The 26024-nt window shown below is 37.9% G+C and overlaps 1 protein-coding gene across 1 annotated transcript in view; it reads right to left on the bottom strand.

Moving 5' to 3' along the window:
• The window catches only part of RAB3C (RAB3C, member RAS oncogene family), a 129006-nt gene that overhangs the window by 21833 nt on the left and 81149 nt on the right, over nt 1–26024 (bottom strand). The window lies entirely within an intron of this gene.

Here is a 26024-nt window from a genome sequence, read left to right on the forward strand (position 1 = left end):
TTTCCATTTTCACATTGTAATACAAACCTCATAATCTAAAAACAGAGCTCTGAAAGAAAGTCAGCAATGTATTAATTTATTATCTTTTACTTTTAAGATCAGGATGTAAATTTAGCAGAAAAACTTTAAAAATTTCAGAGTTTGTCTGTTTTCCTTCTGGTGTTTCTCTCCAGCACATTTGTCTGCACATCTTTGATCTCCCAGAAGGTCAGTATCACTTACATTGTGCGTTAAGCCATGGGCAGGGTCTGAGTCTGAACTTTGATTTACCTTACATTTAAATTATAGAAGCCTTAAGTATGACTGCAGCTGAGTGGAAGTATCTGAGGCCTTGAAACACCATAGGGGCTGAGTGCTGCAGGTGAAACAGCTTACAATGTTCTCTTTGAACATGAGCAGAGAGTAGGTGACTTAGAACCATACTCGTGGTATTTCTCAGTTGCTGCCTGACACCATCATGCTGGTACCCAGACCTGCTCATAGAAGGAAATCTCCACAGCTGGCTCCAGGCTCAGCCAAGAGGGATGCTGATGGTTACCACCTTCTGACTGGGAGCAGTACTTGCCCTTGAAGGTAACACAGAATGCAGGAGACTTAGTCCAAGCACTTAAGATTTGTCTTGGACTTGTGATTATGTCTAGTTCTAGGCTCTAATTTTCTGGTGAGGTACGGATATTTTTTCTGTCTCTATATGATCAATGGAAAGAGAAAAAGACAGAGAGCATACCTCTTTCTGCCAGCCTGTCCCATACCATTTTCTTCCTCCCTCCCTCCTTGGAAAATACTCGGTGCTTAGGAAAATGGCAATAGAATAGAAACATCTTCTATAACTGCACGTTTATGAGAGAATGGCCTGGAAAGGGATCCTGTGGCATATCCTAGACCTTTTTTCTCAAAGTCCCTCGGACACAAAATGAAATAGTTTCAAAAATCTGTGACCTAAATGTCTTGAAAGCTGGTCTGCATGGGTACAGCATGGGTACATTCACTAGAACCCCTTCTCATAACACAGCCATCATCTCTACACATTGAAACCCCTGCCTGCAGACTCTTACTTTCAAAAATAAAAAAAGATCATGATCTAGTCTGACAACTGATTCTAATGAAAGACTGAAAATGGATCAAATCTCCCCAGATGGCTTTGCTTAGTGCAAAATCAGAGGGGTTGCCACAGGCAAAAGCTGCTATCATTGTGACCCTGGGTCCAATGCCACTGCCTACAGGTTCTGTGCATGAGTCAAATAACCTCTAGGCCATGTCTGATGGGTTTGCAGTGCCAGGCAGAGAAATGTAAAGCAAAGGATCACTGCCTGTAGGAATATTTCACTTTATCACAATGACCAAAAAGAAGCTGAGGCAAGTCCCAGACATTTTGTGCTACAGAGTGTTCCCCCGGACCTGACCTGATCTTTTCTTCAAGAAGTGGACACTGTGCTACTCTAAATATGTTTTTAATAGTAATTTGAGTATGTGTAAGGTAGTATGATCAAGTCAGAGACAAGTCAGATTTCCCCATACACTCATATTTTACTAAAGATACCATTTCTCAGAAAAAAAGGACAACATGCAATCACTTTGTCAGAAATGGTGAAATTCACTTTTGGAATCATGCTGAGTGGTTAAGCAAAGCAGAATTACTACAGTGTTTCTTAACTGGAATTACATTTGTCACCACAGCAACTTTGCAAACACTAGTACCTCAAATGTCAGAGTATGTTAGTCCATTAAGGACTCTAAAAGATCTTAGCACTGAACAAGTATATTGTTGGGAGCCAATTTATTAGTTGGGAGCCAATTTATTCTCTTTATGTCAGCAGGAAATCAAATACATTTCAAAAGCAAAATATGCAATAAAGATTTTAAGCTTTACAGAAGGAATAAGTTACATAATCTCTAAAGTTGAAATGGAATAAACTGATGAATAAATACAGCCTGAAGAAATATCATCACACAACTGTAAAGAGCATTAATTCAGCCATGTTTTACAGACCGCCTCCAGAGCTTTACATGAGTTTCTTTAAGAATGTAAGGTCCCTTCATTTACAGCAGCCAGATGTGGTTTTTTTTATTCTACAAATACAAGTACAAATACAAATACGTTCAAATTCTTCTCATTACCAAAGCAACTTATTTTATCCATAAACACTTTTAAGTCTGTCTTGCTTTTGTCTCATCTTCTAGTTATACCTTTTTAAGTAACAGGAAGAGATCTTGTCCTTGCAAATAAAACGAAAGGCTTACATTTTGCAAGACTGTAGTGAAAAAACATAACTAACTGAAAATTAGTGAAATGTATTCATACCCAACACCACATCAGCAGAAGATCGATTCAAAGGACATGATAAGTTTATCATTGTTACGTTTTCTTTTAGACTTATGTAGTTTTTGATTCCCACAACTCTCCACCAAAACCAACACATAGGTTACTTGAAAAAAAAAAAAAAAAGAGATTTTGCTGTTCCTTGCATACATGACTTTTCAAATGACCAAGGCTTCTGATTAATCCAAAACACAAACATTTCTTCTTGTAAAGAACCTCAGGCTCAGGAAGATTGAAGACATGAAAAGGCAAAGATGATGTTTGAAGTAAGCTGAAAAAGACAGTTCTTCTTCATTCTCAGTGACCTGGTGCATGTCAATAGTAATTTACCCTGCAAATCTTTCCCTTTCTGGTCCTATGGTAGGCAGGCAATCTGCATCATACTTGAATTTTTATCATGTATAGACTCCAGAGGGGCAGACTGATGGAGGAGTGCAATGATTCATTACTTCCTATGATCCACATCATGCTTGCTCTCCTTGTACTACAATTCTACCAGCCCCTTGTCAGAAAAGAGCACCTCCTGAATGGAAATAAAAGCAATGCTATTGGCTTATCTTAAAATGGTGAGACATTCAAATAACTGCCCAGGCAGCAGTGGTGAGGGCCTGTGTGTGCTCTTGGTCAGCTTGCCCAGTGTGACAGAGGGGGGTTCAGGAACATACAACCCTGGCTGGCTGAGGCAGCTGAGATGCTGGAAGCCAAGGTAGAGAGCACAGAGCAATATGGGGGAGCTGCTCTGATCTTGCTGCTGTGGAAACTAGACTGCTCACATCAGATTAGGTGATAAAAGTACATCCAAAAGAAGCACAGAGAGATTATGGCATGAGAAAGAGCCCAGGTAATATCATAGCCCTGGCTGCTCCCAGGCCTATTGCAGGAAACATCAGATTATCCAAAACCTATGTCCACTAGCCTGGTAGAGCAGGAGTGTACTGAAGCAGGTTACCAAATCAGGACTCAGATAAAGACCACAGCCAGGCCCCTTCCAGGATTGTTCCAAGCAAATCCTAGCCCCAGTGTACAGCATGAAACCCATCACTGCAAGCCATCACTGGAGGTTTATGTCCAGGTGCCAGAAACTGAGGAGACTGGGATCCAGGGGCAGCTACTGGGCAGATTGAATTTATGAGCCCAGCTGATGAAGAGAGTCACAATGTGTATGTCTACACAGATACATATGAGTGGACCTTGATGCTGCACTGTTTTGGAGGGGAACAGTGTGAGGGTGATGATGCTCTTGGTGTTTTTGGGAGCACTCTGGGTGGTCCTGGGTGGTTTTGTCTGCAATATGAGTGTGCACATGGTCGTATGTGTATATGGTCATGTGTATATGCACATATATGTGTTGTGCCTTTGTGAGTTATGTGCATATGGCCTGCTAGGAATAAATCTTCAGCCTCACTACTCACTACATACCCCAGGTTGGACCTGGGGTATGGAGCTGCAGCAGCCTCTCCTCTTTCAGTCAGATCCAGCAGGATATATTTTCCCCTGAGTTCAGGCTTAACTTGGTGTGTCTTGATAACACTGCATTGCTTCCTGGAGAAACTGCTACAGAAGGCAAACATGCTGCTCGCTGCACTTAGCATATTTCAGTTTGCACGCATACTTGAGTTTACTCTTAGCATTTCTTCAGACAATCATTTTTTACTAATTCTTCTATGTCTGGGGGAAATATTCATATAACCTGGAACAGTCACTAGTGTATTTTCATGCATTTGCATGGAAGGCAAGCAAATATATTCAGTAAAGACATATCCATAGAATAAATATATCAGGAATATGAACTTTTAGACATAGTCTCAATCTATTCACAACTCTTTGGACCAAGTTCTCCAAGGATGTTTGGCTACCATAGAGAGGCTGGTATCTACAGACTTTTTAGATTAATTATGTAGTAAGTCACATGCACAGACAGCAAGAAAAGCACCCTAAAGAAAATGCTCCAGAGGGGGCTATGTATAATGTTTATTATAGCAAGTTCAGGAAACCTGTTGTTCTTCTGATGTTTTGATTCATGAAAGGAGTACTGAGGTGCATCATCTTGCCAGGAAAAAGAAATAAAAAAACCCCAAACCTAAGCAAAAAACTTCAAAACAAACTGAAACCAAATTAAAGAAACCACTACCTCTAAAAAAAAGTTGTTTGTGTTTTTTTTTTTTTTTTTTAGTTACTGTTATGTTGAGTCCACTGATTAATCCTTAAAATTCTGCCATTTTTATCTGCAGCATGGTGACTGCAAAGTCCATTAGCTGAATTATTAGAGGTCATGGTGTAGTGGTGGGATCTGAGGTGGAGCACAGGTTATCCTCTCTCAGTTTAATTATTTGGTGAGAGGCAGCACCAGAGATGCTCTGTGCATCTATGCATAGATGCCTCTGTGTCTCCTAAACTCTTATAATTGCCAGCAATGCTGACAGGTTATGTGCCTTAAGGATGCCCCAGCATCTTGGAGTTTACCTATTTCCTCTCTCTCTCATGCTTATCTTTTGGATATGATGAAAATTGGATTATTCTGTATGGCACATAAAATGACTGCAATGTTCAATGGTCTTGATGGCCATTTGGAATCTGGCTCTGTACCAGCTGCTCTGCACTGGGTGCTTAGACCTTGCTGCAGGCAAGGCAGGGAGAGAGGTGGCCTCAGGCTTTTCATCTGTTCTCCAGTAAATAATCTAGTATTAGTGGGTGACAAGCCATTCAAAATATATAAGCTTACCAACCAACTCTGCTCTCTAATAGAGATTTTGAAGAGAGTACTAAATTTAAAAAGCTTAGCAAAAAAATCAAGACAAAGGGTCCTGGTACACTTGAATACTAGACTTTTTGTGGCCACAGTTATTGACATAGCAGAAACATACTAGAAATAATTAGTAATAATGGCATTAATTAAAAAAAAAGAATATGCTAACATTTGCCAGATTTTAATTGAACTGATGAATAGCTGGAGCCATACACAGAAATAGAGTTATCTTTAAGAAACAGCCAGGATCTTTCCTCCTCTACTGACAAGGAAAATTTGGATATTTGCAACTTTTGGAGTTTTTCTATTTGTTTCATCTTTCTGGTGTACTCTACCTTCAGGCGATAAAATCTCCATGATTGTGGCTAATGCAAATAGTTTTAGCTCTTGCATTTATGAACTCCTTAGTAATTATTGAAGCCATTACTGAAAACAATGGAAAGCAAGAGATAAAGGAAATAATTAGCAAAATAAAAAGTTAATGTAGATGAACATGTAACCAGAATGGAGAAATTGTACCTCAATCATTCTCAAGAAGGGTTTAAAATCCAGCAGACATTCTAGCATCTTCACTTCTATCCAGAATGCATGGTGTATTGAATTTGTGATGTTTATTTTCACTTATGGCACTGGCACCCTCTAACTGCAAGTGATTACTAACATATGATAGAGGCAAAGACAACCCAGCAACAAAGAAGTACTGAAAATTGATGGAGAAGGGCAATTAAAGAGGAACAAAAATGCGAAAAATAAATTTACTCCAGCCTCAGTATCACAAAACAGCAAGAGGAAAAGGATCTGGGGATCTCTCTGCTGGGGAGAAGTGGATGTGCTAAGGATATGCATAGTGTGGGTAATTCAGTAAGCAGGACAGTTCCAGCTGTAGATTGTACTCTGTGAGGCAGGAGCCCAGGAAAAGTAAACCTGAGCTACTTTTTGCATAAGAAAAGGCCTGGGAACCTCTGGGGGCTGGACAATCAGGCATGGCAGGAACTGCTGACCCCAGACTTTTGAGAGCTTAGACTGAGGGTGTAAAAAGCCAGCATGTCTTTATTAGGGTCCCTCCTCAAAGACACCAGCTTGAGCTGTTAATTCTTTATTGCACCATGATTAAATTATTTTAAGAATACAGACATCTGACAGTCTGCTGTGGATGTGTGAGGCTGTGTTATGGGAAAGGTAGGAGATTCAAGGAGGAAATCTGGTCTGACTGTGAGTGTGGGGTGTGTAGGGAGTCAAAGCACCTGCAGGGTTCACTGGGGCCACCTGCTGTGAAGAGACTTTGGTCCCAGCAAAAATAGCAAAAATAGGGTAAAATAGATAAAAAATATATAGATAAAAAATAGCAAAAGTAGGATACATCAACCCCTCCATGCTTGCAACAGAGCAGGATATATGAATGTTGCTCCAGACTGACTCTGTTTGATGTGTCAGCTGTTGTTTATACAATACCGTGTTTTCTGTCTGGATGGAAGGGCAAATGAAGAAAAATGCCTTATGCTTGTGAAAAAAACACTGATATTGAAGAAACAAGAACAATGCCAATTACTCACCACTTCTTCTGACAGGCTTTATCTTCCTTGTGCAGACCCAAAGAATGCACACCGTGCAAAGAAAGGCTTCACATTTAACCTTTCCTTGGAGGAAGATAGACTGATGATGCAGAAGCTGCATGACAGGTGCAACATTAACAAATTTATGGTTCATTATCAGCCAGAAAGCCAGTCAAAATTACCCAGAGCATCATGGGGTTTCATTTTTCTGGTAAGAACTGCATCTACTTCAATAAAAAAACCCCAAACTTTTCTACAAGCTTCTGAGTCCATAACTTCATTTTAGAAAACCATGTGTTACATTTCAGTTTTGACAGGCTGTAAAGATATTCAAAATTAATCCAGTTTTTTTGAGGTCTTTAATATGTGCATTTTTATAACCTTATGCAAGGAAATAAGACAATTTGCAAAAAGTTTAATTACCTAAAAACAAAAAAGAAGATGGTAAGGGACAACAGCTAAAGATGTAAGACCTGATATTCTCTGTGTGTTTATGACATTTATTCTTATTTATTCTTTGTGATATTCAATTACCATAATTGTAATGAGGAATTATATGCTTGCCCAGTGATGTCCACTCTGGGTCTGCATTTAATAGAATGCAATAAGAACTGACCCAGCATTAATAATTACACAATTCTGTGTGGTAATTAGGATGAAAGGTAAGGCGTTATAGATGTTCATAAATCAGAATTGTCTTTCTAGTCAACCATCTCTATCTGTTCCTACTCTGCCCATGGAAGTGCCTTCCCATCCAGAGTTCTCTGCTGAGCACTTCATTGAGTTACATTTCATCTTTCATGTAATATACAAATATTTTTTGAGTCCATGTTATAGCTTTAGTGCCTTTTCTGTACAGTTTCAAATAAGAGTACCAAGCATTTGTTATTGTCTAAAAATTATTTTCTGATATTAAAATGCAAATCCATTGGATAATAGTCTGTGATATCAAATGAAGATATTTTTGGTGAAAGACATTAAGTTTAAACTCTAATTTTTACGTACTTCTCTTCAGTTGGCATTACAGTGAAGGACTAGAAGTCTACAGGACATATTCAATTTGTATTAATCACATTGTAGATGTCCTTAGTTTTTACATCTTTGGCACAATCTTTGCAAAATGCTTCTTTTCACAGTTGTCAAACCTTGAAACTGCTTTCCAATACTAGTGTAGCAAGAGCCCAGTATGAAATTAATAAAAATAAAAATGGCTGTGCTGTAAGTTAGTACTATAGTCTGTATCCTCCCTCCCAGTATCTCCTGTGCTTGAATTCTGATGACCCTCTCTTTAGAGGAAAAGTCCTGCAGGTGGTGCTTTTTCCTGTACCTACAGAGCCAGCACACCTCAGCCCTAGCAGGGTAAGGTCACCACACACAGCACACCTGCACACATTGCACACACTGGAGACTGTTTTGTCACGGAGACACACAGCAGAGAATTTGTGGGGGAGTTCATGATCTAATCCAAGACAAGGTGGGGTTTGGCTGAAGGTATGCAGAATTCATAAAAGTGAGGAAATTCCTTGTCAATCACATTTCTTCCTTTACTAATGTATACTACATCCTGGTTTTCCAGACTTTTTGTTTAAAAAAATAGAATGGATATTTATAAAAACAGTGAATAATAGACAAAAGTAGTGTGTTAGACACTAAGGGCAAAGAGATCTTCCAAGGAACTTCCTTGTATTTTTTTGTCAAGATAAAACAATATAAATACATCTCAATATTTAATTCTTATTCACAGGAGCACAAAATCCTCTCTTACAACAAGGTTTACTTATGGGCAGGCCAACTAATACAGCACATTTTTCACAGTAGGACACATGTTAATGAAGAGTTTTTATGTCATGCATAATGCCACAAGCTGTGTCATATTGTGGGAAGTGATTTAACAACTCGCCACACAGACAAAAGGCTGTACATTTTAATTTTCTCCCCACTGAGAAACCCACCATTAAATTATCATCCTTCAAAGCTGCTACCACACAGGCACAGTGAAAACAATCCAAAAAAAAAAAGGGATTTGAAAAGAGATGGAAAAAAGTCTTTATAGGAAAATAATATTCATGGAAACAATAAAAGGCAAAATACAGACTGCACTTGCATATCTTTTGATTATCCCCTTGTTTTCACATTCCAGATGCTTCCACATAAATGATTCTGTTTATCACCAATTTATGTTGATTGCCCAGACTGTCACTGGAATTCCAAGTAATGACCCTTATCAATCCAGCTGATCCTAGCTCTGGTATTTGAAAAACAGAGCTATAAAACAAGGGAGTTATGAAGAAATTTATTAAAACAACTACGGCATCTGCTTGAGTATATTGCATTTTCAAGTAAACGAGCAATTTAATGTCACTTAATTTGTTTTCTTGCTATTTTGTATTCTTATATATAAGAATATATATAAAAGGAAACAGATACAGACATGTATGTGTCCTCATTTTCTGTTTTTCTTTCATATAGTGATGGACTTCTGATAATTTAAAAAAAATACAGTTAAGCAAGCAATACTCATGCTGAACAAGTTCTTTTGGTGCTAGATTCTCATATCTAATAATTTCCTTTTCACTGCACATACAATAGTCCCCTACTGCTGGACTGCACTGCCTACCAAAGAGGCTCTTGCCTCTGGGATTACTGACAAGCCTCTCATCTCCAGCCCCAAAGAGCACCTACCCAACACTGGCATTTTGGGAGTAGTGAAGTTCTTAAAGGCAGTCAAGTTCCTTTGTTTGGTAAAAATATTGAGAGTTCTATAGGAATAATTGAGCTGGATCACACAGAGTTATTTATTTATTTTTGTTCTCTTTTAAATAACAAATCCAGATTCATATTTAGAATATATATAGCAAATATCTGTCAACAGAACATCTCTATTTTAAGGAACTTCTGATTAAACAGCTCTCAGGAATTTTGAGTTGACTCTGACTTTTCACTGTCTAATCTCATTATGAAATGCATTGCACATTGGTCACTCTTAATCCCCTTCTACCTATTTCATGAGGAATATCTTCCAAGTTTCTCTCACTTATCAAATTTACTTATTTGCATTTCATTTCCTCTAATGTTTTAGCTTTCTCTATTTTTTTTGAAGTTTAAATGAACTCTGCTATTTTTCCTCTTATGTCTAGTTGTCTTAGATAATTGTGGATTATATTTCTCCTTTGGTATTTTGCATTAACTCTTTTATAAACAATTCAGTCTTATATGCACATAAATTGAATCTTGAAGTGCTGTGTTTAAGTATTAGAAACAGAGTTGAAATATATCATACCTAATTGTAATCATTGAAAAATCTTACCAGGTTATTGAAGCCACCTGTGATAAATTATCAGGACTTATCCTTGTTAAGGATTTATGAAGCCTGGAAGTATTAGGGCAACCATGTGAATTTTTACTTCTTGATGGGAGAGACAGCATTGTTTTACTGAAACAAGGGTGTGTTTCTTCTTTTACTATTATTTTACACAAATTATCCTGGCAGTATTTTGTCTTTAAGGTTGTTTAGCCTGCTATCCTCTGGAAGCAGAGCAATAAGAACATTCAGAACTATAGTGAAGTATTAAATTTTGATTCTCCTGCTGTGTCCTTGCAACCATATCTCTTTGGAAGTAATTTCACTATGTGCTAAACACTTGAAAACATAGCGGATTTGAGGCTTAAAATTTTGAAATGTGGCCTAGTTTTAAGTTGAACATCTGAGTTTCTGACTTTTATCACAGATATCTGGAACTGGATTGGGAAAAAGCAACTATCTTAATCTCTCTGTTAACTGATGCTAACTGGTTAATTCATTGAGAATTATTTACACAATTGTACTGGGATTTTGGAGGGGTTGGTACGTTGTTTTTTCTTCCTTTGAGGTCATGAGTGTAAATTTTTGTCTGACCACATTTTGCTTTTGGAGTACTGCAGATTAAAATTCATTTTGTGAGGGCTGCAGTGACCAAAGACAACAGTGGAAACCACTTCCCTGTCTACATCCTGTCTGGCACAGGGTGGCAGAATTGTCTTGCTGACTCACACTGCAAGCAAGCAAACTGCAGGTTTATTCCTGCAGAATCACAGAAGATGGACTTCAGATTTTATTTCTAGGATTAAAAATAAAGTAGGATTTAAAAAAAAAAAAAAAAAAAGGCAGGGGAAAGGGTTGTGTATTCATTCGGAATGTCAGTAGTGCTGCTCCATGATTCACAAATCAAAAGACTGGGTTTATAGATACATATGGGTAAATATATATACATATCTTTACCTCTCCAGCCCTAGCTAGTATATATTTTTATTTTCATTTTCTTACTGTTTTTCTGTTCTGAAAACAAAATTATAGTGTTTTTCCCTGACCCCAAAAGACAGATCCTGAGTATTGCAGAAGTTAACAGCAACACATGCAGGCATAAATAAAGCATTCTAGCAAAACCTGGCACTTAGATAGAAAACTTTTTAATACTCTTGAAAACTGAACACCATGGCATTTCAACAAGCTACAGCCCTCTCCTAGGGCTCATGTTGAACTTTCAAAAATTAAAGTTTATCTCACTTTGCCTGAGAGGTCTTTAAACCATACTGTTTGAACTATGTTTGCTCACAAATTTCAAAGGTTATAACTTCTTTCTGAAAGAAGAACAGTTTAATGTTGTTCTATTGGGACTTTGTCACTGACTTCAGTGAGTAAAACCCCTCTCAGAGGACACAACTATGTTCATTAAACAGGTGTTTACCTAGATAGTAATCTTTGCATGGAAAGATTAAAAGGATAAGCATCAGAAAAATCAAAAGTTCATTAGAATTGCTCTGCATTGTGGGGCAGAGAGAAGGAACTTATTGAAAGATTAAAAGAATAATAAATTTCCTATGCATGGCCAGAAATCAAAGTCTGCAATTTCAAACATGAATAAATGACTTAACAACCAGATCTTTATAAGACATGGAGAAGAGAAAGAAGGAAAAAGGCAGGGCTTGGCTTGTGGCAGACTCCACAGAGGTCAGCTGAGTACAGCTCTGTGTGCATGGCAGAACTGTGGAGGGTTAGCACCTCCTGTCATCCAGCCTCCTTTCATCACTTGATCCCTTCACCCAAAACTGTCCCTCAACCACACTGTGTCTGGGGAAATAACCCTTTGTTTTCCTACACTGAGCAGCAGAGCTAAGAAAGATTGAAAGGGAAGAGCAAAAAATCTGAAAAACCTGATGGTATTAACCAACAAAGAGAGGCTGTGGCTGATTTAATCTAGAAAAATTCCTGTATTTCAATGAAGCTAAAATCTGTATAACAACATTTGAAAGTGAGGTCTCTGTTGTTCACAGATGAATGGGAGGTCACAGTAAACCTGGCTTTATTTATACATGTCTTTGTATGTATAAACAGCATCTGCTGGGATTAGAATATGAAATCACTGCATATAAAATATTTACACCTCAGAAATTTCAGCTACCCTCACTGTCATCTTAGCAATGTGTGCTGCTGTGGGGTCATTTAACCCTGTAAGCATGGGGGTCACAGACCACACACACTGACTGAAGTGGAAGCAGTTCCTGGCTCTGCCAAATTTTACTGCGGTGTGAGGGTAGATTTCAAGATTTGACCAAGTCACCTCCAATCTGGTCACCTCCAGATCGTCCTCTAAAACAAGGACTTAGCTGATAGCTCTGCTCACAGACACAGGGTGCCCTCTATGAGTAGGCTTTTGTACAATGGATTTTGTGAATGTAAAGACTGGGGAATTACCAGGGGTACACACCAAGGGGTGAAGAGGAGATCAATGGTGCTCTTTTAACAAAAAAAAAAACAAAAACAAACAAACCCACAACAATCAAAAAAGAGAAGAAATTTCAAGCAGGGTGTGTGGTCTCATCAAGGCTTGTGCTCAAAGACACAAATGATGACTGCCTTTCTCAGCAGTCCATATAAATTAATAGATGCAATTCAAGCCAACCTGAAGCACAGATGTGGGAGGTTTGGCAGGGAAAGAAGAATGCAACTAAACTACTACTTCAACTGCAATGCAATTGAACTATTCTCTTTTCTTGAGAGCCACAGAGCCTGTGGGGGACATGCAGAGTACACAGGGTTGGTCTCATGGACTAGTGCTTCTCATGGCAGCCCTCTGACCCCCAGGTGAGCTTTGACAGCTTCAGTCTTCCACTTGGAAAAAGAGAAGATAATTTGAACAACAAAGTTGAAATCTGTATCTTCCTTTCCCATTTCCCACAGCAGTGCTAAATAGATCAATTATTTGATAAATAATTTTTAACTTCTTTCTTTGGGCATCAGGCAGGGGAAGGACTTAGAAGGAAAAGAGGAAGTGACTGAAGGAAATTATGAGTTATCTGAAAACCATTCAGTTGAGAAAAAAAAGGTATGAAGAGATACTAAGTGATAACCAAGTTCCTTTTTTTAACATTTGTGGTAGATGATCTCTGAAGGCTCTGAAGTGCCTCACTGCACTTAAACAATTTTGAATATGAAGGTAGACCACATAAAAAAAATGAAGATTACTGAAAGTGACACAAGAGGTTCTATTAATTCTTTGAAAATTACATGTTATATGTTTAAGTATTACATGTGACTGAGTGAGCCTGAGAGAAAAAATAGATAGCCTTAATATTACTACACCACAAAACAAATATGCTAATTTTTTCCTTAATATAATATGATTGCTAAATTAGAAAATCTTTCCTCCCTCTCCTCCTTTTTTCTTTGAAGGTTTTTTTAAAATTTTTGCATAGCATTCGAAAATCCTTATTGCACTCTAAACAATGGCTGCTTAAAGAGAAATCTGATTAATTACTCGCAATAAACAAAATGAAATATCTAAAGGTAGAGGACACCTAAAAATGTTATAAATTCTTAGTATAACTAAAACTCAGTTTGTTGATTCACTTCCCACTTAGTCACATAATGCAAAGATAAATATTTAAAAGCAAGATAAATTAAGAACATGCTCCCAGTCAGTGTGAAGAAAAGAAAAAAAAAAAAAAAAAAAAGAAGCAACCTTTAATATAAACAACTCACCTGAAAAGAAGAGATATACAAGAAGGAGGTAGCTGCTACATTGCACACCAAAAAGAAGTTGGGCCTATAGCGTATATATAAGCAATATGCACAAAGCCATCTTTGGCTGCTTGCAGAAGAGAGGCAGGGGTGCTGCAGGAAGATACCACAGAATCCTTATATGGAAAGAAGACAGTGTGGCACAGCATGCAAAGCAGGATGAATTAAATGTGCTGATTAAATGAACAGCTTGCTTCTTTTACTTCACTGAAGTTCAAAGCTTTCTAGCCAACCACTTTAAGCATACCTAGCAATCAAATAAATGACTTATGTTATAAAAGCCTCATGCAGAGAAACAATAGGTAATGCACAATTGATCTCTACAGGCCTCTATCCCTCACCTTTGTTCAGGGTTTTAAAAAGAATACGTAATATTTTTCAATGCAGGTAAAAAGGCTAAAAGGCTGAGAGAAGAGAGACAATGCACTACACCAGCACAAAAGAAAACTGAGGACAATGCTCCCTATCCTGATCCTGAAACATGGTACAAACAGCTTTTCTCCCAAATTATACCTCAGGTATGCTGCACACTCATTCCTTGTGTGCAGATCTTGAGCTAAATTAATGGTAAAACAGTCAGTGTTGCTCGCTCTGTTAAGTGCCAGTTTGCAAGCATCAGGCCTGGGCTCCAGTCCTGGAGGTAACAGGTATTCTGAATGCAATCCTCTATGTGGCTGCTCCCTGCAAATGCATGGCAGGGAGTAAGGTGCACAGGCAGTCCCTAGGGCTCATTGTGAGGAGCAGGAGCCTAACACCTTTGATCAGAAAGGTGAAAGAAAAAGTAGACACATCATAACTCTTCATTCTCTGACTTAGGACAAGAGGAAAATAAGTTGTTTGGTTTTGGGTGGTTTTTTTGTAATCTCAAATATTACCATATAAATTACTGACAGATGTTAACTGTAGTGTCCTAACAGGATTTGGTTAGGTTGCAATCTATATTGTGCTGCAATACTTCAAAGTTGACATTTTCAGAGAAACAACATCTAAAATTTGGAGTAATGCTATCCCGAGCTGTGAATTTGTGTGTTGAGTTCTGCTAAACTAGCTTGATTCTTCAATTGTCTCAATATAGATTTATAAATCTGTCTTTGGACTATCAATTAGAAGATCATATAATGGTTAGAGCTATGTTCTGCACGACCTCTCACAGATGCATTAAATGGATTCAAATAGTAAATCATCCCTCCTTTTTATCGTGCCCACAAGTGATGAGAAGAATTGCAAGCCTCTCATTTTCATGGCTTCCTGATGATTTTCAGCATAGTGTGTAATATTCAGACATGAAACATCCACATAATTAACATTAAAATAATCTTCACATGATCTGGCTCAATCTTTAAGTACAAAACAAAACAGATGGATGAAAGATTTTGTTCTTTTTCTGAAATCCCAGATAACTGCTACTGGTTGGAATGTTTCTGTACAAAACCCCTCACATTTCTTATATGTAAAGACGCCATCAAACCCCACCTCTGACTTGAGTCAAAGCCTGGATTGCAACGTTTCATTATTCTAATAGTAACCTCCACACATTCTTCCAATCTGTCTTTTGTAAAAAAAAGCAGCATTATATTATCCTTCTTTAAATCTCTGCTGATAAATAACCTCTGTAGTCATGTCCCTCTTCAATGAATAGCCAATTGGCATGTTAGGACTGAATATATTGCACTAATTCTTGCTGTTTTGCTGGCAGCCTGTGTTTTTTCTGTATGCTTGTGTTCATTCTTTACTCAGACTCTTTTAGGCAGGAATTTTTATTTTTAATTTTTTATAGTAATGTGCAGTGATTAACATAATGGTATGGCACACACTCCAGACTTGACAATAACAAAGAAAGCTGCAAACACTCAAGAAAAGACCAAGGACTAAGCCAGACTACAGGTTAGAGCAAAGAACATGGAAATACAATATAGTATTGGTCTGTCTCATTTTTGGGGGCAAATAGGAGCAAGAGAGGTAAACAGAACCAGATATAGATGCAGGAGAAAGATAGGGGAAATTTCATGTACTGAGCACATGAAGAATTCTGGCGCTTGTTGGCTTCTGTTGTGCTCATGGAAACAGGACACTTAATGAGTATTTGTAAATGAAATCATTATTACACCTGAATAGGGAACAAATCTCTGCATCAGAAAGAAACAGCTGTGCTAAAGGCTGAATATAAGCTATATAGGGTGCTTATGTGGGCATCATAAAATACACATACACACACCCTATTTTAGCATTCTAAAATGTTGATAAGAAAATAAAAGCAGCAGATAAACTCGATATTTATTGTACTTTCAAGGATGCTATGTCTGATTCTACAGGGTCAAAGAGAGTAAGATTTCTTTTGAACAGAAACCATAATGGAAAATTCATATGCAGTTGAAGTACTCCAAAGAAATACACAAAGTTCAGTAATTGCTTTCCTATTAATTGTGAATCACTTGGTTGGCACAGTTCCTTTGGACTGTTAAAATTTTGAAACTTTTAAAAGAAGTTCAAGGATTTGGGCACATGAAACCCCAATCACCTAGCTACTTTTTCTGCCAGAGGTTTAGTGTAAGAGACTAAACATAACAGATATTTTCTCAGATATTTTCACCCACAGCAATATATAAACTTAACTGAGGACTAACTATAAATCTGGGATATGAGCTGGTTGAGCTGCTGTGTTGTCCTGCTGAATTGTGTATAACAACAACATAAAGGAAGAGCAGCTAAAGATAGGTGATGTAGGGAACTAACATCTCAGGCTATTGCAGAGGTTTGTGCAGTAAACCCAAACAAACCAGTAAAGCACAAGCCCTAAAATGCCATTATCAAATAAAAACTGGATAGTAAACACAAGAAAAAGAGAAAATCAACATTTAATTTGGTGAAAAAAGAGCAGCAATGTCTCCAATGTTACAGTAAAAATAACTGTAAACAGTAAAAATAACAGTAATAATAATAATAATACTGACATAAAATGAGAATGCATGGAAAATCCCTGTTAGATAGCCAGGATGGAAAATGACCGAGTCATTTCTACATGAGTGAAGGAATCAAAATGAATGGACAGAGTCACAGTTACTAAAATTTAGTGTTTATAAATTTAAAACATGCACATTAGAGGAGATAATCTGTACTACTAATCTTCTCTAATGAAGTCTAAATGAATTACAACCACTTAGGAAAAATCTCAAGTGCCATTGCAAGATGCCTAACAAAAATCAGTGTTCAATATGCTGCAACAGTTAAACAACTGATGCTTGCTGCATGCATAGCACAGCTGAGAATACTAAAAAAAATCCTCTTGCCTAAGGTCACTAGCCAATTTCATGGGTTTTTCAGCAGTGTGCTTTTGAGTGTTTCTGTTGGTTTATTTATTTTTTCATTTTTGTAGGAGAGTACCTCATATATCTTTGATGCAGTTTCTTCATACAAAAATGTGCTCAAAGCAGAGGTCACAATAGAAATTAAATAGAAGATATTATTTTTTCTCACCACTCCAAATGTCATAAACCCAAACTATTCCCAAAAGAAATCCTTACATAAAGAACTCCTTGCATTTTCTTGGAAGTCAAGTCTTCATATTTGGAGGTGGGGGGAGTATTTGTTTTGGCTGTTTCTCTGTCTTCTGTCTTTAAATACATAGAATAGGCTCCATCTTGTCTAAATGGAGATATTTACAGTGTAAAAGCCCAGTAATTCCAATACATAAACTTTTTTTTGCAGAAGCTTGTTTGGAACAAGATGCTCAGTTCCAGTCTCTCTGGCACAGAAAAGTATAAATAAAATCAGCCTTGAGGTATAAACAAGACTTGAGAAAAAGCACACAGTATGGAAATTGGAAATTTTGTGTCCTGTGCATTGATAATGTCCTATACCTATAACAAATAATTACTACATTTGCATCTACTTTCAGTAATGAAAAATGACTGATGCATGCCATAGTCATTCTGAAAACTGCTCATCTATTTATCAAGCTTCCAAAATTAAAAAAAAAAAAAATAAATCAATCTGTTGTTTTAACTGAGTAGAATGTAGCTGTCTGGTACTTGGATGAAAGACTATTCTAGGGTTTTATGTGTCTTAGCTGCAAGCCAGAATTATGTCCAGTTTAGGGCCCATGAGCATAAGCCAAAAGTCTTAATTAAGCTTGTTGTAACTGATGGTTACTGAATGTAAAAAGCAAAAATACAAACAACAAAAAAAAGTAGCAGATGGAAGCAAAAAACCCCAATAAGTTTGTCCAAGAAATGCACAGACTTACAAATTTGTAGGCCTCAAAAATAAGAGTATTTAACTTCTTTTTTTCCAGACTTCAGCATTTCACATGGAATTAATACCTTTTTTCTTGCTCAACATGCAATTTTCCCATTAAATCTGATACCAATTGCCATAATTGCTACATAATTGAATAAATCAAGGTTTTCTGTCCAATAGACTTAATAGGGATGTTTTCAACCTTCCCATAGCCAAGTATGTCTTACAAAAACCCAAAACACTGAAGGTGGAAGCTTGCAATTAACTGTAGATAAATTCAAAAGGAAGTTCAATAGTCTTTGAATCCATGGACAGCAGAAACATGATGATTTCTGAAGATGTTAGGAAGGAGAGCTTGAACAATTCATAAGGTTCTTCTTCAGGCATTTCTCATAGGTAACTATGGGGTCAGAGAAACACAGCAAAATACATCCTGCAGGAACTTTTTCAGTGCCAGAACACTTTTAGTGTGCTTTACAGCAAAAAACCAAATAGGCAGGAGGAGAACATCCTTTTGATTAAATTGTTGTGCAAGCAGACCAAGTATGTTTTGGGTTTTTCAGCTCAACAACCCTTCCCTATAAAAAAATTTGTAACAATATTGTGCTTTTTAAGCATAGCAGTTTGTATCCTACCTTACTGTGCTTGACTTCAGACTATTCAAGACAATCCAAAGTCTTCTCTGTATTTTAAAATATACTGTGTGACTCAATAAAATGAACACCTTTGCATATCAATGTCTGTCTACTTAGGTCTTTAGATTATTACAATTACAATACCACTTGTACCATCCTCCATGCATGTGTAAACCTTGGTATTTGATTTTTGTAAAAAAAATGAAGGATTTGGTCAGATCTCCATGTTTTTCTGTTTGGATGGTACAAATTTTTCTACTAATTATGCAAAGAATTATGATATGATAGAATGATTTAGGTTGGAAAGGACCTTAAAATCTCCTAGTTCCAGCTTCTCTTCCATGGGCAGGAACATCTTTCACTGCATCAGGTTGACCAAAACCTGATCCAGCACTTCCAGGAACAGGACATCCATAACCTCCCTGAGCAACCTGTTCCAATGTCTCACCACGTTCATGGTAAAGTATTTCCACCTAATATCTAAATATTCCCTCTTTCATTCAAGATTCATTTCCCCTTGTCTAGTCACTGTATGTCCATGCAAAATGTTGCTCTCTTGTTTTTTTATAAGCCCTCTTTATGTACAGGAAGATTGCTGAAAGGTCTCACTGGAACCTTCTCAAGGATCAAGCCTCAGTCTGTCCTCATAGGAGAGATGCTTCAGCCCCTGAAAATCTTTTAGGTCCTCCTCTGAGCTGTTCCAACAGGCTCATGGCTTCTTTATTTTGAGGGCTCCACTTCCTTATGAGGAGATAGATCGAACATTCAAAGTGTGGTCTCACCAGAGCAGAGCAGAGGGGCAGAATCCTCTCCCTTGCCCTGCTGCCCATGTTGCTCTGGCTGCAGCCCAGGATACAATTGGGTTTCTGATCTGCAAATCATATTTCTGGGTCATGTCCAGCTTTTCAGCCACAAGAACCCCAATGTCCTTCTCAGGGCTGCTGCCAATCAGCTATTCTCCACTCTTTACTCAAATCTGGGATTGACCTGACACAGGTGCAGCAATTTGCACTTGGCCTTGTTGAGCCTTATGAGGTTCTTGTGGGTCCATTTCTCCTGGATGGCAACTTGGATGTTTTCTATGTCACCTGCACTGTTCAGCTTCTGTCACCTGCAAAGTTTCTGAGGGTGCACTTGATCCTGCTGTCTGTGTCATTGATAAAGAGATGAAAGGGTCCTGGTCCCAAGATAGCCCTGAGGGATACCACTCACTTCCAGCTACCACCCAGACACAGAGCCATAGACTGTAACTCTGGCTCTGTCCAGCTAGACAATTCCTTATCCTTCAGACCCATATCTCTCCAGTCTGGAGATCAGGATGTTGTATATGACTGTGTCAAAGGCCTTAAGGAAGACTACATAGATGACATCTGTCAGTCTTCACTTGCTGACTGTTGAAGTCACTCCATTTTAGAAGGTCCAAACTTTTCAGGCACAATTTTCCTTTAGTGAAGTAATGGTGGCTGTCTCAGACCTCTGCATTGTTCTGTATGTTCCATAACCTTGCTTCCAAGAGGATCTGCTTTATGATCTTCCCAGGCACAGAGCTGAGGTTCACTGCTCTGTAGTTCCCTGTATTTGCCATTCCTCATTTTTTATAAAAATTTTTCCCCTTTTCTGGTCCCAGGGACATCCCTTGAGTACTGTAACTTTTCAAGTATGATGGAGAGTGGCTTGGCAATATCAACAATTAGATCATCAGAGTTGCCTCAAAACTCTGGGATGTAGGGCCTGTATCCTTGTAGTAATTCAGTTTTATCAACTGGAACTGATCCTGTCTTTTGCTTGGAGTGAGAGGGGCTTCACTCCCCCAATTCAGGGACTTGAGAGACATGGGAAGCCTGACACCAGTACTGAGGGGAAGAACTCTCTGCCTGTCTCAGCCTCTTCCATATATGTAACCAGTTCTCTTCCTGTTTATCAGAGGAAATGCAGTCTCCTTGGCCTTTTCTGATCTCTGTACACATAAAATCCCTTGTTATTCCCACATCTTTTTCCAAGCTCTGTTCCAGCTGCAGCTCATCTTTCCTTGTCCCCTCCCTACACACCTGAACCACATGCCTCTACTCTGCCCTGGGCACCTGTCCCTGCTCCACTGTCTCTGCATTTCTTTCTTATTCCTCAGTCTGAGGAGCAGGTTCGTGCTCAACATGACTGTTTCCTTCCTTCCCTACTTTATTTAGGGAACAGACAAATGCATAAATAAAAGGGATTGCCTGTAGGAGGACTAAGATGTTTTGAAATTAATATTTTGATATAACATGTGGACTTCTTCCAAAATTATTTGTTTAGGATATTTCTGATTGGGTTATAACATTGCTACACAGAGAAACCTGAGAAGGCAAAACTGATTACAAGAGATGTGGCACCAATGTCAAGTCTGTCATAATTGGTATGTAAAATTCTTCCAGCATTTTGGTCAAAATATCTTTGTTAAATCATGAAGTTTTGCAGACCTAAAAAGTATTTCTCAGAAAGGTGAGCAATACACACTATTCCAGGTATTGTTGCCCTGCCCATGCCATCATACATCACTGTTTTATGATACCCCTTGGCAAGAGCCTTTGAAATCAGTCATCTCAAAGGTTTAACATTGTGCCAAGAATGTACGTACAAAGTATGACCATTTTGTCTATTCTCAGTCAAAATCAATTTTTATCGATGTGTTTAACCTGTTCATATTTTTCTGTGAAGAATATCTGCTAATAAAAAAATATGCCTTTCTAAATTGGATGGATTTGAGGAGCAAACTGTTAGATGGAAAAGAAATTGGTTGGATGGTCTCATCCAGAGGGTTGTGGTCAAAGACTCAGTGTCCCAATGGACTTCAGTGACAAGTGGTGCCCTCAGGGATCTGTATTGTGACCAGAGATATTAAACATCTTCATCAGTGATATAAACAGTCACAGAACAAGTGCACCCTCAGCAGATTTCCAGGTGACCCCAAGCTGAGTGGTGCTGTTGGCACATCTGAAGGATGGGATGACATCAGGAGGGATCTGGGCAAGCTGGAGAAGTGGGCCCATGTAGTTAAACAAGACCAAGCACAAAGTGCTGCACCTGGACTGGGGCAAGCCCCCACTATCAACACAAGCTGGGCATGAACAGACCAAGAGCAGCCCTGGCCAGAAGGACACAGTGGTACCAGAGGGTGAGGGGATGGACATGCCCCAGCCATGGGCACTGCCAGCCCAGAGAGCCAAACGTGTGCTGGGTGCATCCAGAGCAGAGTGGGCAGCAGGGCCAGAGGGGATTCTGCCCCTCTGCTCTGCTCTGCTCTGCTCTGTGAGACCCCAGGAATGACATGGAAATGCTGAAGCAAATCCAAGGGTGGACACTAAATTGGTGTAGAGGGATGGATCATGTCTTCTATGAGGAAGGACTGAGAGAAATGAGTTTGTACAGAAGGAAAGGAGACAGCTTCAGGATGTCCTAATTCTGGCCTTCCAACACCTGAAAGGAGCTTACAAGGAAGATGGAGAGGGACTTTTTACAGGAGCATGGACTAGTCCCCTGTAGGACAGGGGAATGGCTTCAAACTGAAAGAAAGAGGGTTTGGATTAGATATTAGGAAGAAATTCTTCACTTTAAAGGAGAGTGTGATTCTTTTAAAGGCATTAAGGAACTTGTTGAAGTGATCTCTATTTCTATAGCTATTTCCTTTGAGCACTCCTAGAGTATGTCCCCAAGAATTTAAGCACAGGAATGCAGAGAAATCATATTTAAAAAAACAACAAACAAACAAACAAACAAAAAAGTTAAATGCAGAAGCTGAGGAATTGCAGGCAAATAACTCCATTTAATGCCTGGAAATAAAAATCACCTGAAGAGTGTTACTGACATTGCTATGTCAGTAACAAAGACAGTCCAGGCCGATTTTGTTGCATTCACTGATAGCCAAAATAACCTGGCAGTTACAGGGGAGGAAATGACTGATGTTCCTCTTAATTTTAGTAAGATTAACACATAATTTTCTGTACAGCAGCAAAGTAGAAATGCTGAGAAGATTCTGAAAAAATTTAAAATTTAAAAAAAAATTAAATTACATTTACAATTTAAAACTTGTTCTCAGGTTAGCTAGGAATGTTTCACTGAAGCTAGAAAGGGCAATCTGGACATGGGGTGTCAATTCCATTTGCTCTTGTATTAATGATCTGGATGACAAATCAGGAAATACACTGATTCATTCTGTAGAGGCCATGCTGGAGGGAAGTATCTGCATGAATATCAGTGAACAGAATCAGAATTCTATGTGGTTTTGTTAGACTGATGGAGTAACCTGAAATCAATGAGATAGAATTTAACATGAGTGCAAGGTGCTATCTTCTGCAAAAAGAGAGAAAATGCATAAATATGAGCTTTGGGACAAGTGACCAGATGATGTTTCTAAAGAAAAGGAGATGGGCTGAACTGACCAAAAAGTGAGTGTGAGTTATAAAGTGATGAAACAAATCTGATGCCTGATGGAATTAAGAGATATTATAAAGAACAAAGATTATTCATCCTACTCAGCATTTTCTGGACTTTTGCTACATTTTAATGCCTCAGTCCTGAGACAAATTAGGAGATTGTAGAGGACAGAAACAAGATAGAACAAAGAATTACAGTCTTGGGAAAAAATAATAAAGGATTTTAATCTTAGATTATAATCTGAATTTAGAAATTATGGTAGACAAAGTGGCAGTAGGGATTACTCTAAAACACTAAAAAAAAAACTCCAGTCAGATTTAAAAAAAAAAAAAAAGTAACCTCAGATGGATATTTTCATCCTGAATATCTACAGGGCTTTTTTACATGGAGTTGTGAGCAATCCTAAATCCAAAAAAGGCAAGGCTAGAATTCAATATTTTTAACTTCAGCATCTGAAAGCCTAGACACCCAGTGTAATCCAGGTGCTTTGAGTCCTTCCTCAGGGAAAGCAAAGGCACAGTTCAACCTACAGTCAAAGCAAATACAGCAGTTCAATCCACTCTACAATCACTATAGAGTGAACCAGTCCCAGGTTCCATTTTCTCTTATTTGATTATCATAGACACTTGGTGACAGGATTGGACTAAAACCTAAATTTAGAGAGATTCAAAGTTAAGAGAGATTGATTCTATTATTAAAACTCCAGCATATTATATTGCTTAATCATCTAAATTTACACAGATCTGAAGAGCAAAAGACAAATGAACGTTGATTAATATAAAATGCCTACAGTGAGTAAATAGACTTTTAAGAATTTGAAGATGCTAAATATGAGCAGAGAAAAAAAATAGCTTTGGACTAGAAATACAAATGGAGATCAAAGGTAAAAGAAAACTCTCATCCAGTGGTGACTTAGTAATTACCAATAGAAATCTTTACTTGTAAGCAGCAAAACTTCTCTAAAAGAGGAATTTACTGAACATAAAGTTTTCTATATGACTATGATAACAAGCAGTTTTTGAAATAACACAATGTGTCCTGCAGCCAAAATGTGTAAGGCTATTATAAAAGACCTAAAGAGGCCATGGCTATATGAACAGCTTTAATTAAATAAAATTTCAAAATAAACAATTTTTAAATAAATATGCCTATGTAAAATGGTGGATTTTGTGCTACTAATTATGTAGGCAGATATGTTTCTGTAAAAAGACATTTTACAGAAGAGCTAGAGGAATATGATTTTTTATAAAGTGAACATGAATTTATTCCACTGCTTCTCAAACTGTGGACCTCACACTGAAACTCTGCACACCTTCCATTACAGAGGTAAATGCTTCTGAAGGTCACCTTCATTAGACTTACTCAGAGCAATATCAGTTCTTGATGTTTACTTATGGTAGTTGCTTTCTGCTCCCAATTCTGTCAATAGAAAACTAAGCCCTCAGTGAGATTCCCACAGGTCACTTTCTTGCATCCCTTCACCTCCTGCTTCCTGCTGCAGGGGGATGGAGTCTCCAGTGGAGCTGGAGATACAAAAGGCAAAGGTTGCAGAGTGAGATAAGCAATTTACTGGAAACAGAAATGAGAAAATGAGCAATATCAATGATAGAGAGTATAAGAAAATAAAATAAATTCTTTGGGAAAATCTCCTCAATCAACAATAAACAGTGCTGGTCAACTACCTCCACCGTGTTTTCTTGGCCAGAAGGAATCTCTTCTCCAGAGAAGAGACTCCACCAGCAATAATCTTCAACACTTCAGAACACTTCAAGCTGAAGCTTAAGATAATCCTCAGTCTTAAAAACTAAATGCAAGGCATGGAAGAACAGTGTATTCACTCATGCAGTTATACAATTGAATTTAGTGAATTGCCTGTTTCCTTCATTAGAGACAGTCTGTCATGGGGAGTCTAAATTTACTAACGTAGGTGATACAATTGGTCACATTTCAGACAGCAAATTAAATTTCCAAAAGCAAAACCAAAAGTGTATATCATGCTTCAGGGAAGTGTATTAGCAATAAGTGAAGACAGATATTCTTTGATTAATACTGTATAGGACTGTTCTGTAGACCAACAATCTTCTATATCATTATTAAGTCCTCCCTTAAAAATCAGAGGTAGAACTGATACATTTCCTATTGATCAGAGCAGGAGCAGTTTTTGTTTTGCAGCAATTATTTTGTTTTACTTTACTCCCTCATCCATTTAAGAAAATCTATGTGGTCCATATGTAAATAAATAAGGCAAAAGAACAATAAAGTTGAATATGCTTTCTTTAAAATAGTGGGAATATTCAGAATGTCATCAGTCAGGTATCATGTTCACAGTTTTTTTTCCAGACAAAAGATGTTTTTGAGGATGTTTTTTAGTGCCTGACACATCTCTTTTACTCTGTACTCTTCTGTGTTCTAGTGCCATGTATTTTTGTGTTCCAACCATCTCAAAGACTCAGTGTCTCAAAAGAAAACATAAAAATAATCTTTCTGAACTTTTGCAGAAAATGTTTTAATGTGTGTAGATGCATTTGGAATGTGCGAAGAAAACTTGCTAAAATAAGGGTTCTGTCCTTTCATGCAGATATGTGGAGCAATTATCTAAAGCAATTGAGACACGGCAGTTTATGCACTAAACAGTATTACTGAATATAATTTGCCTGTATTGACACATCCTCATTATTCTCCACAGAATAGAGTATCCTTCCTAGCCTGTGTAGAGAACAGAGAACAAAGGAGACAATAATGACCTGATGCCCAGGTACCCAGAAATTCATCCAAAATTAATCTGCCATTCCTGTAAAAGCTGTTTGTTCAAGGGCTGCTTGGCACCACTTACAAAAGCTCTATGAATGTACTACTGAAACGCCTGCATTAACAGCTTAAATATTAACCAACTCCTATTTACTTTTGTTGTCTCCATTGGCACAGTGGAAACAAAGCAGCATGTGGTGTGTGCGCACATGTGTTTGTTAAAGTTCAAGTTATACCTCAGGAAATGAAAAAAGCATTCAGCTTCACAAAACAGGTAGAAGCAAGGCAGAGATTTGTAGTGGATGGGATTGGTTACCTT

Source organism: Erithacus rubecula (genome assembly GCF_903797595.1).
Source record: "Erithacus rubecula genome assembly, chromosome: Z".
Classification (NCBI taxonomy): Eukaryota; Metazoa; Chordata; class Aves; order Passeriformes; family Muscicapidae; genus Erithacus; species Erithacus rubecula.